Below are 16,546 nucleotides of genomic sequence, written 5' to 3' on the forward strand. Positions count from 1 at the left end.
TTGTGAATTTTAGGCACCCCCAACATGTTGCAACCGTTCTTCTTAGAGCTGCGTCTTTGACACCAGGGGAGAATCATGTACATGTACACTCATTGGGCTTTTTTTACAACCATCTTAACAAGGAACCCCATACTATATACCGTGCTAGGCCCCCCATCCGCAACCAAGGTATGATTTATGAGATCCCAACACAAAATAGGTATCAAGCCTTAAGTAAACTGGACCAGAATGATTGACTTTCGAAGGCCAGTGAGCCCAGTATGAGTGTAATCGCAAACACATGGGCCAGTAACCGGAACAGGATTAGTACAGACCTTCGGTTATCTTTGGCCGTTAACCCTATACCGAGCTTGAGAACCGGAACAGAACAAGCGAACGGGGGAAAGAGGGAGGTAAATATAGCGACCAAAGTGTGTGGCAAGGATCCTAATGTAGATCTACCTGAGGTTGTGTCTTGTGAAGGCAATGGCACGTGTGGCCCAGCAGAGGCTATGCCTCGTGTAGGTGAGGGCACACGTGGCAATGCCTTGGATCAAGTAAAAAATAACCCTGTAGAGGGCTTATCCATTGTGAGTTGGAACATAGCCGGTTGGGTGTCAAAAGGGGAAAAGTCGGGATGGGTGAATACGATTAGGACACTATAGGCCAGATGTAGGTAAATCCGATTAACTGACTTTTAAATACCGAGTCATACCGATTCGGTATTTAAAAGTCGGTAAATTGGAAGGAGGCAGATGTAGGTAAAAAATTACCGAATCTGTAAGAGTCGGTATTTACCGATTCTGTAAATTCCGAATCTGTATTTCCCATTGATTCCTATGGGCCTTGAAGCCCATAGGAATCAATGTGAAATACAGATTCGGTATTTACAGAATCGGTAAATACCGAATCCTGCAAGGGTGCAGGGGGTGTCACTTTGACTCCCTCTAGCACCCCAATTCTGGACTTGTGTGCAATGTGGCACACAGACATGCCCTAAGGGCATGTCTGTGTGTCACATTGCACAGGTGTGCATGCACAGATGTGCATGCACACCTGAATTCGGTATTTTACCACCCAATAGGATTGGGTGGTAAAATACCGTTTTTTAAGGGCCTGTGGCACTCTTAGGAGTGCCACCTACATATGGTTTTTCCGAATCGGTAAATATACCGATTCGGTATTTTACCGATTCTGTAAATTTACCGATTCTGTAACTTTACAGAATCGGTAAAATATAGGCCCCCTACATCTGGAAACCCTAATACCGGTCGGTAACGGCCGAATTCGGCCGTTACCGACCGGTATTAGGGCTCCTACATCTGGCCCATGATATCTTATGTTTTCAAGAAACCTGGTGCACTTTTAAACCAAGCTTTGAGGGGTATGTGTGTTATAGTATAGAGGCCACAGAGTCACGACATGGTAGGGCTAAGGGTGGCCTAATTGTATTGGTGGCAGTGGATTTATTATTGACTGTGGTTAGGTATGTCACAGTAGGAAATCATTCCCAAATTTTATGGGTACACCCGAAGGACGGTCCAGAGGTACTCCTAATTAATTTTTATAATAATATTTTGGTAATTTACGGCACAAGGTTATTGAGGAACTAGGAAGTGCCCTCATGAAGCTTGCATCCGATGCCAAATGCATTTGAACTTATATTTGGTTGGGTGATTTTAATTCTTTAATCTGCCCATTGTCGTCCTCCAGGGCTTGTGGTGTGTTAAATAATATTGATGAGAACATATCACATTTTCCACATAATATATACGGGGAGGCTATTAATAATATTCTTATAACATTCGACCTTGAACTACTCCAGCCAGCAACAGACAGTAGGGGCTATATTATTCCAACTTTTACTGGGAGAAATACAAACTCTAATATTGACCATATTATGGTCTCATCCAGTATTGTGTCACACTGTAAAACCATGGTTATCGAGGATCCCTCTTTAAGCGATCATAATTGTATCGTATTAAGAGTTGAGTCCTGGAAGCGCATAACACAAGGTGTGTCAAGAATCCTAGTTAATGCTGAGCCACATAGGATAAATGGAGTTAGGCTAAGGTGGAAAGGAGAAAAATCCTCAGTGGTAGCACCCATGATTGTATCAAAAGCCCAGGCCGATATTAATTGCATCCTGGCGACAGGAAATACCCCTGTTGCCATCATGAATAATTTTATAAATATTAGTAAAATTATTGATTCCATATTTACAGGCCGTAGTACTGGTAATACTACACACAAAAAGGGTTGGTTTGATCATACTTGTTCAGCCCTGCTTACTCAACTTAGGTAGGCGCTAACTTCTAAGCCAAGGGACCAGAACCAAGTTACGCTTCTGAGATGTGATTATAAGTTGTCACTCTCGAGAAGGAAGAGGGACTTGAGACAGGAAGCATGGGATAGTCTATCCCGTGCTGCGGAGACATCTGACAGTACCCTATTTTGGTCCACGGTTAATTCGCCCTTTCTAGAGGATGAGAAAGCCCCCCACCTTGCATCCAATGTTAGCAGTGAGACCTGGGTGACCCATTTCTCGGCTATTTTTTATGACGGAGGTTCTAGAGAGGGAGAGCACTGGTGCTGGCCTGTAGCCCCTTTGGATATTACCCTCAATGAGGTCGAAAGTAGTGTAAAGGCCAGTAAGGGGGGTAAAGCACAAGGGCCTGACGGAGTCCGCATTGACGTGTATAGGGACGTTCCACTGCTGTCGGGACCTATTCTCACTCTGGTCCTAAACACAGCGGTGACGGACCGGATGCCGCCAACTTGGGGAGACCCTATCATTGTCCCTATCTATAAAAAGGGGGATAAGTCTGTAGCAAGCAACTATCGCCCAATTAGTCTGCTCGACTCATCTGTAAAAGTTATGAGTAGAGTGCTATTGTATAGGTTGGAAGCCTGGGCAGAGGAGAAGGGGGTTATTGCGAACTCCCAATATGGTTTTAGGAGGGGTAGAGGGACGCTAGATCAATGCTTGAATTTAGAACTTTTAATTGATAAATATACAAGGGCAAAGTCCAGCAACTTGTACCTCTGCTTTGCGAACTTGAGTAGCGCATTCGATCTGGTTGACCACGCCATTTTGTGGTCTGTCCTGTTAGAATTAGGGGCCCCGGAGCCGATAATCTTCTTCTTGGCTAGACTATATGGAAAGTTGCAAGCTTGTGTGCGTTATGGGGTAAACGGCGAGTGCACCCCCAATTTTAATGTAAAGCGCAGAATTAGGCAGGGATGTGTTCTCGCCCCTTTTTTGTTTACTCTTTTTGTTTAGTGGAGTGGTGTCGCTCACTGGTTAGAGGCGGCAGACCCGGAAGCAGAGGTCGGCCCGGGACCAGGGTTCGATTCCCGACGCGGCAGGGTCTTGGGCCATGGTCAGCGGACTCGATAATTCTCGCCTCAGTGCCTACTCCAACCATGGGTCCCACCCAGCAACTCTGGGCAATAGCTTGCTTAATCTCTACTAACGGCCCCATCAGCGCCGGGGATTCATGTCTTCACCTTGGAGATGCCCAGGAGGGACCATCTCACAGGGAAAGCCAGGATGGGTTCCCCAGCGGTATACAGAGCCGGGACGCCCCTTTGCTGGGGCAGCTGTGCGCTTTACAAGTATACAACATTTAACATTTAACATTTAATGCTGTAGACATTACTTTAAAACAAGTGGATGTGGATGCCTCACAGGTCAACGGATTAGGTGTGCCAGTCCTGCTTTATGCAGACGACGCTGTCCTATTATCACAAACTCCAGTGGGCCTCCAAAGCTTGATGGACAGGTTCTCTGCTTTTATCAGGGAAAGAAAGTTACTGATTAATAAGAGTAAGATGCATACGATGACCTGTGGTGCCAAAAATAGTAAAAAGCATGCTTTTTTCTTCAATGGGGTTAAAGTGCAGCAAGTCGAAACTTTTTGTTACTTGGGCGTGACATTTACGAGTAGCGGGAGTTGGACCAAAGAACTATCAAGTGTGAGGACTAAAATGGCAAAGAGTGCAAACGGTATATTTAAATTTGCTTCCAAGATTGGTAAGAGGCGGATCAGGGACATGATGATGATGGTCTATAAGGCAAGAACTGTCTCAATTGCGCCATATGGGGCCAGTATGTGGGGTTACACTAATATAGATCTTGTGCAAAGGGAGGAAAATGTATTTCTTAAGAAGCTTCTATGCCTACCCACCTCTGCCCCAACTGATTTGATTCACAGGGAACTGGGTGCCGCTTATCTAGGCAACCTTATTTCACTGAGGTCACTAATGATATGGCGCGCAATTTGGAGGAAGGAAGAGACTGCCTTTTATCAAAATGTAATTAAGGATTGTCTCGATCTTGATGAATTTAATAAGATACCCTGGCTCAAGTACGTAGTAGACAGCTTTCGGGATATTTTTGGGCTTGATATCTTGTCGAAACCTGGTTCGGCTGGAGATATTCCTAAACAGGGGATGAAAAATATTTTTATGCACTATAAAGACCAGAAACGCCTAGCAGCTAACTATCGACTTAATACAGTATGTCTTTACAATAAATACGTAGAAGGGGATGGGTTTCAGTTGTATCTGACTGTGGTCACTAGACCTAGCCATAGGTTTGTCTTAACCAGGCTTAGATTTGGAACAGCCCATGTCTTGGTGGCCTTTCCCCAACTTAAGAAACATCCTTTTGGACCATGTCCATGTGATGGACGTTCCAAGCAGAGTACCTTGCACTGTATGTTAATTTGTACTCTCTTTTTGAATGTTAGGGTGGTTTACCTAAAACCTATGTTTGTAAAGTATGGTATCAGAGGTGTGGAGGACGCCATGAAGCTTATTTATAATGTGGACTTACCTGGCAAATGTTTTCATATTGCATCCTTTTTATGTAAATCTATACAGCACAGAAAAGTATGGTTTTTTAAGTTATTTCTTCAATTAACCTATGTCTGTATTGTATTTTATAATGCATTTTGCTTGTGTGCTTTTATGGACATTGTTTACATGTGCCAAATAAAGCTTCACGAATTGAATTGATTGACATTATATTCATATAAATGTAACTGTGTGTTGTTTACGTTGCCTGCATTGTAGGCCCAGAGTTGCAGGTTGTTGTTGGTTTAAAATCTTTAGTTGCTAAAGAAATAATTAAATGAATCCCTTTTGTGTGCCAGGACAGTATGTTCTCATCCCACTGCAGGTGCAAAAATCCAACCTCGTTATTCTTAGTTTAAGGAGATAACCGGAATGTCTTTGAAGAGTCTGAAAAGCGAGAAGGGAGGCTGCCCTCCATGCCTGGCCTATCTGAACCTCAAAGGCACTAGAAGACAAGAAGAACTTAATTAAAAGAGTCAATGGAAAGCTACTGGGGAACATTGCAAGTGAAACAATGCATCATGTGATACATTTGGGGGTCTGAACTTTGTCTTTTTGTATGATGCGCAGGGGCAGAAAAAGCAGACGTCTACATTTTCGGAGGATAAGGAGCATCTTAAGAATGAGCTCAATAGCCTTAAGTTATTTTTAACCCATTTGACATGAGTACTTCTTGGGAAGTCTCCATGTGCTGACACCTTTGGGAGATGATATAGGGAAAATAGGCAAGATCGTGAATGAGAGCAGTGTAGGGAAAGATAACATGTTTTTTCCTAATGAAAAACGATTTAAACTCAGCCTCAATCCTGGGTTGCATTTTGAATCTGGAGTTCATCACATTGTGTCTTCTATGCCGAATTAATTGTATATGTAGGTTCGGGTCTGTATTGATTTTTATGTACCTATATTCTCTAATTCTGAGGTGCGCGTATATTCAAATATTTTTGGCCTTATAATAACATTCATAAACTGGAATTCGGAGTCTGTGGTCTTTTAAACATAATTAAATTGTAAATATATTTTTGAAGTGTTTACTCCCCTCAACCACTTTCAGCAAGCAAATAAAAGACCATGGGCCAGATGTAGGTGGCCGTTTGAGGCCATTTACCGAGCGGTAACGAACGATTTTGGCCGTTACCGATCGGTAAATGGGTGACAGGTATGTAGGGGGCATTATTTTACCGAATCGGTAAAATAAAAATTCTGTAATTTTACCGATTCTGAGGGACCCAGATGTAGGTGGGACTCTTCAGAGTCCCAGAGGCCTTACTGAATCGGTATTTTACCATCAAATCCAATTTGATGGTAAAACACCTATGCCATGTGACAGACAGACCTGCCCTTAGGGCATGTATGCCTGCCACATGGCACCCAAGCCTGTTTTGGGGGTTCCAGAGGGTGTCAAAGTGACACCCCCTGCACCCTTGTGAAAATCGGTATTTACCGATTCGGTAAATACCGAATCGGTAATGCCCATTCATTCCTATGGGCTTCAAAGCCCATAGGAATGAATGGGCATTACCGATTCGGTATTTACCGAATCGGTAAATACCGAATTCTTCCGAATCGGTATTCCAGCACATCTGGAATACCTACATAACAACCCCTTAGATTTACCGATTTTTAATTACCGAATCGGTAAAATTCGGTAATTAAAAATCGGTAAATCTATTTTACCTACATCTGGCCCCATCAGTGATAAATTTGGAATCACAGGCAAGGACTAAATTTAGCGTAATCAAATGGTAGCAGAGGATGGTTTGCCTCTAAAGGGAGTGGAGAATGAGGTATTCTGAGTAGAAGCGGAGGAAATTTGGGCTCTGGACTTGGAATAGACAATGTCAAAAAATGAAGATTGATGGAGGTTGGCGGATGATGCTGGTGCAGCCGAAACAGTGGTAGCGTGAGTATGAAACTGTGTGGTGTGATAGATTACGGTGATGAATTAATTGTGTGGTGTCTTGCGAAGTGGGAATGCAAGTTGAGTGATTGTGGGTTCATTGGTTTACTGGTCTGGACACGTGCGGATCAGGAAGTTTGGCGAGCGAACTCAAGAGAAGTCCAAGATCCCGGGATAGTTTTGTATATGTTAAACAGAGACAACAGGTCCGGGGATCCTAGGTCTAGACTTTAATTATTAATATATTGGCGGTGAAGGAACCGTGCTCGAAGCCCTGGACCGTGGTAGCTTCTCAATTCAAGTAGGGTTTTATATTAGTGAGTGTGTTACTTTATTTTTGACAAATGCTAAGAGTCCTAGGGTAAATCCTTTTTATCAAATATTTCGTTAGTTGATAGTACTCCATATCCAATATTCAGTCATTCATTTGATCCATAATGCTCTTTGTTTGTTTTATTCCCAAACATTTTATTGAAGAAAAACAGCCAGCTTATGTTGACAGTGACAAAGAACAGCCGACACGTGTTTCGCCCTATATGGCAAGTCAAGCCAGGGTTTTCTCAAGGCTGTAACACAATGAGAGTATGTACATACATAGGGTACATGTAGGGGACACACTGGCCACGTAAAATTTCTATTTCCTCATTCCCTCCTTGTGCCCTACTGTGCCCTTCAGGACACATCAATATTCACGATACCATATATCTGATCATACAGCATCATTTGCTCGTCTTTTTTCTTTTGTATACGTGGATGGGGAATACAGGCAGTGGCACACAGGTCGCAAATCGCCGGGCCACATTGCAGACAGAGACAGCGACTATAACTAGCAGTATCATTCCTAGGAACGACAATACTTTCCATCCCCATGCTGATATTACACTCCAGAGCCAACCGGACCAAGTCCATGTGCCTGGGTTCTGATGTATCTCGTGAGCTATCTTGTGGAGTCTTGTTATTGCTGCATACACGGATGGCGCGTTATTAGGAATAAACACGCAACAACTGGAGCCGATCACTCTACAAGCTCCGCCCCTATCTGCCAGGATGACGTCAAGAACAAGGCGGTACTGAAGAACAACAACTCTCATCGCAGACTGCTCCTCCGTCAAGTTCGCCAGAGCAGATGCAGTCTCATTTACTACTGCTTCAAGAGTTCTTGTTAACCTGCGTATTAATTTACTGTTTTGGACGGGACCTATGAAGAAAAAGAATCCTTTATTGAAATCTGTATATTGCTCCAAAGCTGTCTCAGTCTGATCAATCACTGGGGAATCGGTCTCCCTCTTATTTCTAACATACACTAGTCGGGAATCTCGATGATAATGGGATGGGGCTAGAAAAACGGGTGGCAGCAGGAACGCAATATAACACGTCCCACCCCAGTCTAAGGGCAGACGTACATAGGCTGTCTGACCGCAAATGAAATAGGAATGGCGGGAAGCTTTGAAAGTAGACTTTCCTTTATCATTGAACTCAACCACAGTATTACAATCACTGTGTCCTAAATGCACTGATCCTTACCTTTTACTGGTAAGACTGTTATAAACCGTGGACCTGTATTTTTCTCGGACTGAACATTCAGAATCATAAAGTTAAGGGAAGCATTTCCTTGTTTGTACACTTCATTTTCTAGGTCGGTTCCTTTTCTCTGGGGAAGACCATCTTCGTCTGGAAAACATGCCTTATTCATTACTTTATTCAAATCTCCCCAGATCCAATCGCTCTGGGAATCTGTGAACTTTCTGTCTTGTGATGACATTAAAGCAAACCATGCTCCGCACGAACCATTGTGCGAGAACGGGAAAGGAAAAAGGGGCAGAACTCCCTTCTTTTTCTGATAAGGTGGGAGTCGGCCACATACCCAGCAATTCGTTACATTGCTGGTCTGATGAGAATGGTGCAACATTCGAATAAAAGTATTGTTGGGCAGTGCTAGTCGATATGACAGTTCATGGGGTGGCAGATCACTGAATGTGTGCTCTACAGTGTCATTAAAGGAAGAATGTATATGTGAAGCAATAGGAGGAAATAAAACATGTAGTGTCAAGCTGATACATATAATCGTTATACTTAGAAGAAACATAATGATCAGAGTTACTATACATCTACTGCGTAAAACCTTGCAGTACTTTTCTTTCTTATCTCTCTGTCTGCTATTCTGGTCTACGATCTTATACATGTCAGGAACCTGTCTAACCGATTCACCACAGAGTGGACTTAAACAATTAAACGCTGTCTGACTTACTAGACCGTAATTTAGACCTATACTCCTGTTGCGGAGTCTTTTCTAGCAAAGGGAGCTTTGAGTCATTGGTTTCGGGGCAGTCTTTAGTTTCGATCACAGTTCCGGTATTTCCATGGAATTTTTTGATGTGTTGGGCATGAATCCAGCCCTTACGTCCCTCGACCTTGACGGCAGTCCTCGTGATAAGCAGTATTAACTTCGGCGTTCGCCAGCGGGGCTCGAGAGGGCTTGAACGATCAAAATTCCGGACCAACACTACATCCCCCGGAACAATGGTATGTTCTTTAACTCGGGTGTTGTCGGGGAAGGCGGCGGCAACCTGTGAACAACAAGAGAGGAGTGCAGACATCAAGGAAGCCAGGTAATCTGTCAGCATATTACTGTCAACATCAGTAATTTTCTTTGGCATAGGCGTACCCCACATGTTCGGTGGTCTACCAAAAACCACCTCGTAAGGGGACAGGCCTGTTCTGGAATGAGCTACCATACGCATGTAAAAGAGGGCAACCGGCAAGGCTACCATCCAATCCACGCCTTTTTCTGCACAGACTTTCGCTAATTTTGTCTTAAGTGTCTGGTTATGTCGCTCAACGAGTCCGGCTGCCTCTGGGTGTCGTACACAATGAAACCTCCACTGGTACCCTAACAGAAGAGATACTTGTTTCATTAATTCAGAGGAGAATGGCTGACCATTATCTGAGTACACGACACGGGGCAATCCGTACCGTGGAAAGAACTCTCGTACCAATTGCCTGGCGGTGGTCACAGCAGTGTAATCTGGGACTGGGTACGCTTCTGTCCATCTAGATAGTGCACATACGACTACTAGGACATATTTGTATCCTCTACATCTGTCCATCTGGATATAATCCATCTGGAGGACTTCAAAAGGGTGGTCAGGAGGATGAAATCCACCTTGTTCCACTGGAATGCCTTTGCCTGGATTGAACTGGCAACAGATCATGCAGGTGCGTACTTTCTGTTTTGCTGCTGCACGCATGTGCTTGTTGAACCAAATATTCTGTAAACTGTCTAGCATTGCCTTTTCTCCTAAGTGTGCTGGACTATGTGCTGTATTTATGATGACTTGTACCATAGAGTCAGGGAGAAACCATGTAGCTTTGCCTTTTGTCATCCAACCCTGGTCAGTCTGGACCCCTCCTTGTTCAGTCCATTTCTTTATTTCGTCTGGAGTGGCATGTGTCTGTATGTCGAGTACATCTTGTGAGGGATCCCTGACTGTCATGCTGTTTGTCAGTGATGGTACTTTTGTCTTTGTCGTGTCTGTTGGAGTCTGGGCTGTAAGTTTAGCTGTTCGATCTGCCAGGTCGTTACCCTGGGAAATGGTGTCTGTAACTTTCGTATGTGCTTTGCATTTCATGATGGCTATGGCTGTAGGCAAGTGTATTGCTTCTAACAGAGCCTGAATGAGGGGACCATGCTGAATTTTGGCCCCATGAGAGGTCAGGAAACCTCTCTCTTTCCATAACACTCCGAAGTCATGAACGACCCCGAAAGCATACTGTGAATCTGTATATATGTTCACTTTCAAGTTCTTGGCTCGTATGCAGGCTTGTGTCAGAGCGATGAGCTCTGCTGCTTGAGCTGACAGTGTGTTTATTCGTTGTGTCTCTATGACTTCAGTATCAGTGGTCACGGCATATGCGGCCACTAACTCTCCTGTGCTTGTTCTCATGCATGAACCATCTACATAAAGTGTCAGGTCAGGGTCTGGCAATGGAATGTCTGTCAGGTCTTGTCTTGGTTTCGTCACTGTATTAATTACTTCCACACAGTCATGTGGTGCAGTGTCCTCTGTGCTTGAGGGCAAGAGTGTAGCAGGGTTCAGAATGTTGCATCGTCTGATCTCTATGTGTGGCTGAAATAATGTCAGTTCATATCCTGTCAGTCTTGCTACAGTCAGAAGCTGTGTCTGTGTCCTGTTCAAGAGAACTTCCACTGAATGTGGAACTTGTACTGTCAGAGGGTGTCCTAACACTATGGAATCACTCTGTCTTATAGCTAGGGCTGTTGCTGCAACTGATTTCAGGCACGCAGGCAGAGCCTGGGCCACTGGATCCAATGTACTAGAAAAATAAGCACAAGGCTTGTGTTTTCCTGCTTGATCTTGTGTAAGGACAGATAATGCTGTTCCATCTCGTTCAGTGACAAAAAGCGTAAAAGGCTTGCTGTAACAAGGAGTCGCTAAAACTGGTGCTTGACATAGGGCTTTTTTCAATTCTTCAAATGCAAGGGTATGTTCTTGTGTCCAAGGGTGGACAGTCGAAGACGCTGCCTCCTGTGTTGTTAGCTGTATGAGTGGTTTGGCTAGATATGCATACTGGGGAATCCATTGTCTGCAGTAAGAAGTGAGGCCAATGAAGGCCCGTACTTCCTTTTGTGTCTTGGGCTGTGAAAGGTTGGCAATTAACTGAATACGGTCTTGTGTCAGCTGTCTACCCCTCTTGGACAGCAAGTGTCCAAGGTACACCACTTGCTGTGCACAGAATTGCAACTTCGAAGGGGACACTTTGTGCCCCTTATCTGCCAGAAAGTATAAGACTGTCAGTGATGCATGTTCGCAGTCTAGTTCTGTTCATGCTGTGATCAGGATATCGTCTACATATTGGAGCAGTGTAGTGTTGGCAGGCATGTGAATACTGTCCAGTTGTCTTTTTAATGCTTGGCTGTAAATACTAGGACTTTCTGTGAATCCTTGAGGAGCTCTCGTAAATTTAAAGCTGCGTCCATTTAAACAGAATCCAAAGAGGTATTGGCTCTCTGGATGGATTGGGACACTGAAGAAGGCGTTCTTTAGGTCAATTACAGTGAAGAACGTCGCCTCGGAATCAATTGCAGTCAATAATGAAGAAATGTCTGGGACCACTGGGTATTGGGGTATTATACATTTGTTCAGTTCTCGAAGGTCAATCACTAGTCTGTAGACTGGTGGTGCATTAGGGTCTGTTCGTTTAAGAATAGGGATGACAGGTGAATTACATACATTCGAGTCAGTTTCTACTACCACTCCTTGTGCAATGAGTTCGTCAACAATTTTCAGTAAGGCTACTACGGGATCAGGTGGTAACTTGTATTGTCGGATGCGTGGCAGTACTACTCCTGGTTTGAGAGTGACACGGTGTGGCGTAATGTGCATGTAACCTACGTCAGTCGGACCTTGTGCCCATAAATGCTGTGGTACATTCTGGAGTCTGGGATCGAAATCTTTCAACACATAATGTCCTTTCAAATCACGTAAAAACAATCATACTCCTTCTGGAGAACAACATATGACTGCTCCTAGTTCTTTCAATGTCTTTATACCAAGCACATTTTCTGGACATGACTTAGTAAGTAACAAGTCTGTGGTACGGGACAATGGACCGACTCCTAGGGAAACTGGCTTTGACACTTCGTTAACAATAGGCTTTCCTGAAAATCCCAGGGAAACATTCTGTGAGCCTGAGAGGGGTGCCCCTGGAACCTCGTCATGACTGATGGTAGTTCTGCTCGCCCCTGTGTCAATCAAAAATTTTCTGTCTTTTCCCAATACACGACTATGTACATAGGGACCCTCTTGATCTACAGGAACCTCAATAAGGGGCAAGCCAACCTCCCTCTCTAGGCTGTTTCATGAGAACTGTTGGAATTCTGGATAGTCTGACTGTGTGTACTGGTACATTTGTTGCGTGACTTGTTGTGTGGCAGCTGCTGGTGGGGGTGGAAAATTCGCTACTGTTTGTTGCGTGTTCTGTGGGGTGCTATTCTGTCTAGGAGGATGCGGTCTTTCTTTTGTCTTGCCTGTAGCTATATTGTGTTTCAGGACGGCACATTCATTTACATAGTGACCTGGTTGCTTGCAATAATTACAGTTCCCTTTAACAGGTGTCGTGCCCTTTTTATTCCCATTAGCTGGTACCGATTGTGCAACTAGCACTTTCATTTTCGTATCTTTCATGCGTCTCTTTTCATTTTCCTGTTCCTCTCTAATTCTGTTCTGGTGGTATTGTAACATTTGCAACATTTGGTAAGGGCTATTTGCTTGCCAGGTACTCTCAACCTTCAGTACTCTATTCTTGATCGGGGGTAAGGAATTCTCTACTAGTTTGCTCACAAAAAGATGTGGGTATGATTCACTACTTGGCTTAAGGCCATTATTAATAGAAAAACATTTCTCGAATCTAGAATAAAAATCACTGGTGTCTTCGTCTTGTTTCTGTTTACAGGCTGAGATAGCATCCCAATCTTCCTTTTTAGTAATCAATAATCTCGGCAGGACCTGTATCAGAAGTTCTGGTAGGACTTTAGCTTTTTCCCCAAGACCAACACCAGGGTCTCAGCCTTTATCCTCGGCATCCAATTCTGCCCAACTTATCTTTTTCTCTCCCACCTCCCAGTCTTTCTCTTTAAGCTTTTCGTAAATGCCAGCAGGTAACAGTACTTTCAATAATTTAATGATGTCAGCGTATGTGTAATCCCCTATGCGGAGAATGTCTTTTAATTCATTTTCAGTATTTCTATTTTAGTCAAGGGTGTGTAAACGTATACTCGCTGGAGCTCACCCGCTGTATTTTTAACGGGATGTACCTCTCGTAGGGGGTTCTGTCTGTCTATGTGTAAGCTCTTTCTGTCGTGGTGTGGGGCAGGAATCATGCACGTGGTCAGAAAAGTCAAGTACTTATGTCGTTGGTCCAGAATGACATTAATTAATTCGGTACCTAGGCCTATCCATCTTTCTAGAAGTATATCGTCCAGTAATTTATACAAGGGACCGGGATCAGAACATTGACTCTCGTACAACGTGATCAAATGTTGAACCCTGTAAATACCAGCCAAACGCTGTTCGTTCGGAGGAAGGCTCAAAAAGGTCTGAGCCACTACATCACTGTTATATATATTAGAATTAGACACCCATTGAACGGCTGACCGGGCCAATTCCTGTTCGTGTAGGGTGTGGAGTCTATCGCACTCTACTCGTCTTTTCAGTGCGTTCTCAGTAGCTTGGAATAAATTTTCGAGGGAATATCTTTCTTTTATAGGAGGTCCCTGTTTGCGGTAGTCGAGGCACTTGGGCCTGTCAAACTGCCGTGCTTTGCCTACGTAATTCATTTTATCCACTTCCTCTGTTTCGTGCTCAGCATCTTCAGATGCTGAATCCTCTTTCTCGTCAGACTCTTTCCTGTGTAACTTTAGAATCTCTTTTCGTATTTTCCTGTACATACATTCTGTCTGTCCCTCTTTATCATGTTTACCGGCAGATATGTTGTCACTCCAATCCGTCAGACCTCTAGTTACTCCTTTACCTGGTTGGTCTTGTTCCCTGATCAGACAGTTAATCAAAAAACGTAAAATCATGCGTTGTACCTCCATCTTTCTTTGTTCCATGGCCTCTTCTATACTCTCGGGTCTCTCCCCTGTTCTAATGAAATGGTATATTTTATCTAAATTATCCTTCATGCCAGGTAATGTGATCAGATAATCTACAGCGTGTCTTAATCGTAGTGAGAACATGAGCATGGCACCCACACCTGGTACTGCATCGTATATACACTGTGAGATCGTTACATTATGCTTATAGGGTGATGCCGTCATTTGTGGCGTTCGTTGTAGCCCTCACCCCAGCAGTGCTCGGTTTGCTGGCGGAGTTCGTGGCGATGCTGGTGGCCCCCCTCCCATTGCCCCTTGGCCTAAGTCGTCTTTCACGGTCGCCGGCGGAAGGCGCAGTTGTGCAAGCAGGTCCTGTGATGGGGGCGGGGGGAAGGAAGAATTGTTGACAGGAGGGACAGGAGGAGGGAATTCTGCGTTTACATAGTCTGGAGCGGGCTCTTCTAGATAGGAGGAAATAAAAGCCTCAGCTTCTGTCTGTTTATGTCTACGTACTTTAGTCTGTATTAGTGGTGGTGGCAAATTACCGGGTACTTCTGAGGGGGTCACTTTAGCTAGTCCTTCAGTTAGGACAGGATACATACCTGCGATGAGGGCATTTCTTTCTCTATCTGCTTGTTCTGCCTTGACCCGTTCCCCCTCTTCCTTTAGTTCTTTTTCTCTGGCTTTTTCTGCTGCCTCTTTACTTCTCTCTGCTTTGTGGAATTCTTTCTCTGCTCTCCTATGCGCTTCTTTTCGCCATAACTCAATGGCATTTTTCTGGGACGGTCTCACTTTCTTTTTCCATAGTGCTTCTTCTACTTTCATAATGCATTCAGCATCCCATGTTCCTGAGGCAGGCCATCTATACTTCTCTTCTAGATCCTTCGTGTAATCTACCCATAAGTCTAAAAACAGTATGGCATCTAGCCCATGCTTCTGATACATAAAATGACCAGGTGTGTCTCTAGGCGGGACGGGAACTGACTCTTCGAGTATCCCTTTCCTGGTCCCTATCTGACGTAATTTCGAAAATAGTGGCATGTTGGAACTAACTTAACGAAAACACAATATACACAAGAAATAGACTGAAAACAACCATTCACACTACAACACTAAAACATTAAAAACAGATACATCCTAACTAGTACATAGGAAAAACATGAACCTGAAAAACTGTTTACTTTATGTACTGCCAAACAGTACAACCATACCGGTCTCGAAAAGAGACACGTCTTTACCGCGTCCACCGAAATGGACACGTCTCTACCGTGCCTGTGTACCCAGACACGTCTTTACCGGACTCAAATAAATGAACCCGTCTCTATGCGTTCCCAATAACGGTACTCACCGGGAAGCAGAACTTGAAGGCCTCGGAAACTTTATACTGCGTGACTGCTACTGCTGTTGCTGCGCATGCGCCTCGGAACAGGTGGGCCTCGGGATACCTCGGATCCTCTCTCTCGGCTTGGGCTCTGGTTGGGATGGTCCGCAATCCTCACCGCCTCGTGTGGATGCCTGGTCTCCGTCTCCGTCTCCTCCGTGGGCCTGAGGGAGTAGGCAGGAAGTCCCGCTGTCGTGTACACTAGAAGTCTGTCACGGCTGTAGAAGGGGGCAGGGGGCTGGACCTACATCTCCGGCGCGTGGGGAAGGGAACTGGTACCTGTTCGGGCGCCAGATTATTGTGGTAAATAAAATAATTACCCTGTCGGAATTTCTATACATTAACAAGGATCATGCATATAATGAGAGGCAGAGTCCGTGGTGTCCGATTCAAAAGGGCTTTAATTCAGTAACTCGAGTTAAGGGAGAATCGGGTTCCATCACCACTAGGGATCAGGAAAGATCGTCATCTGAACTTTATTCACAGAGTTCATTATTTATACTTAAAACATACGTTAACTTGCATAGAGAAGGCGGAGCGCTCCAGGCGGAGCAAGCGAAGGAGAGAGATAAGAGCACATGGGCGTGAAAAGGGCGTGTAAGAAGGCGTACACGTGGGTGTTCACTTGATGAGTCATAGGTGTGTCATAGATGGGTGGATACATGGAGGGGTCTGCATGGTCAGCAGGAACATTTACCCTACTTGTGTGCGCAAACTTGGTCATGACGTTGAATCGACGTGTAACTGGGGGAAGCTGGGGGGAACTGACTTTCGTGCTAGTAGAGAAATCTTGGATGTCAGGACGACCTGC

This window comes from Lissotriton vulgaris, chromosome 1_1 (assembly GCF_964263255.1).
Source record: "Lissotriton vulgaris chromosome 1_1, aLisVul1.2, whole genome shotgun sequence".
Taxonomy (NCBI): domain Eukaryota; kingdom Metazoa; phylum Chordata; class Amphibia; order Caudata; family Salamandridae; genus Lissotriton; species Lissotriton vulgaris.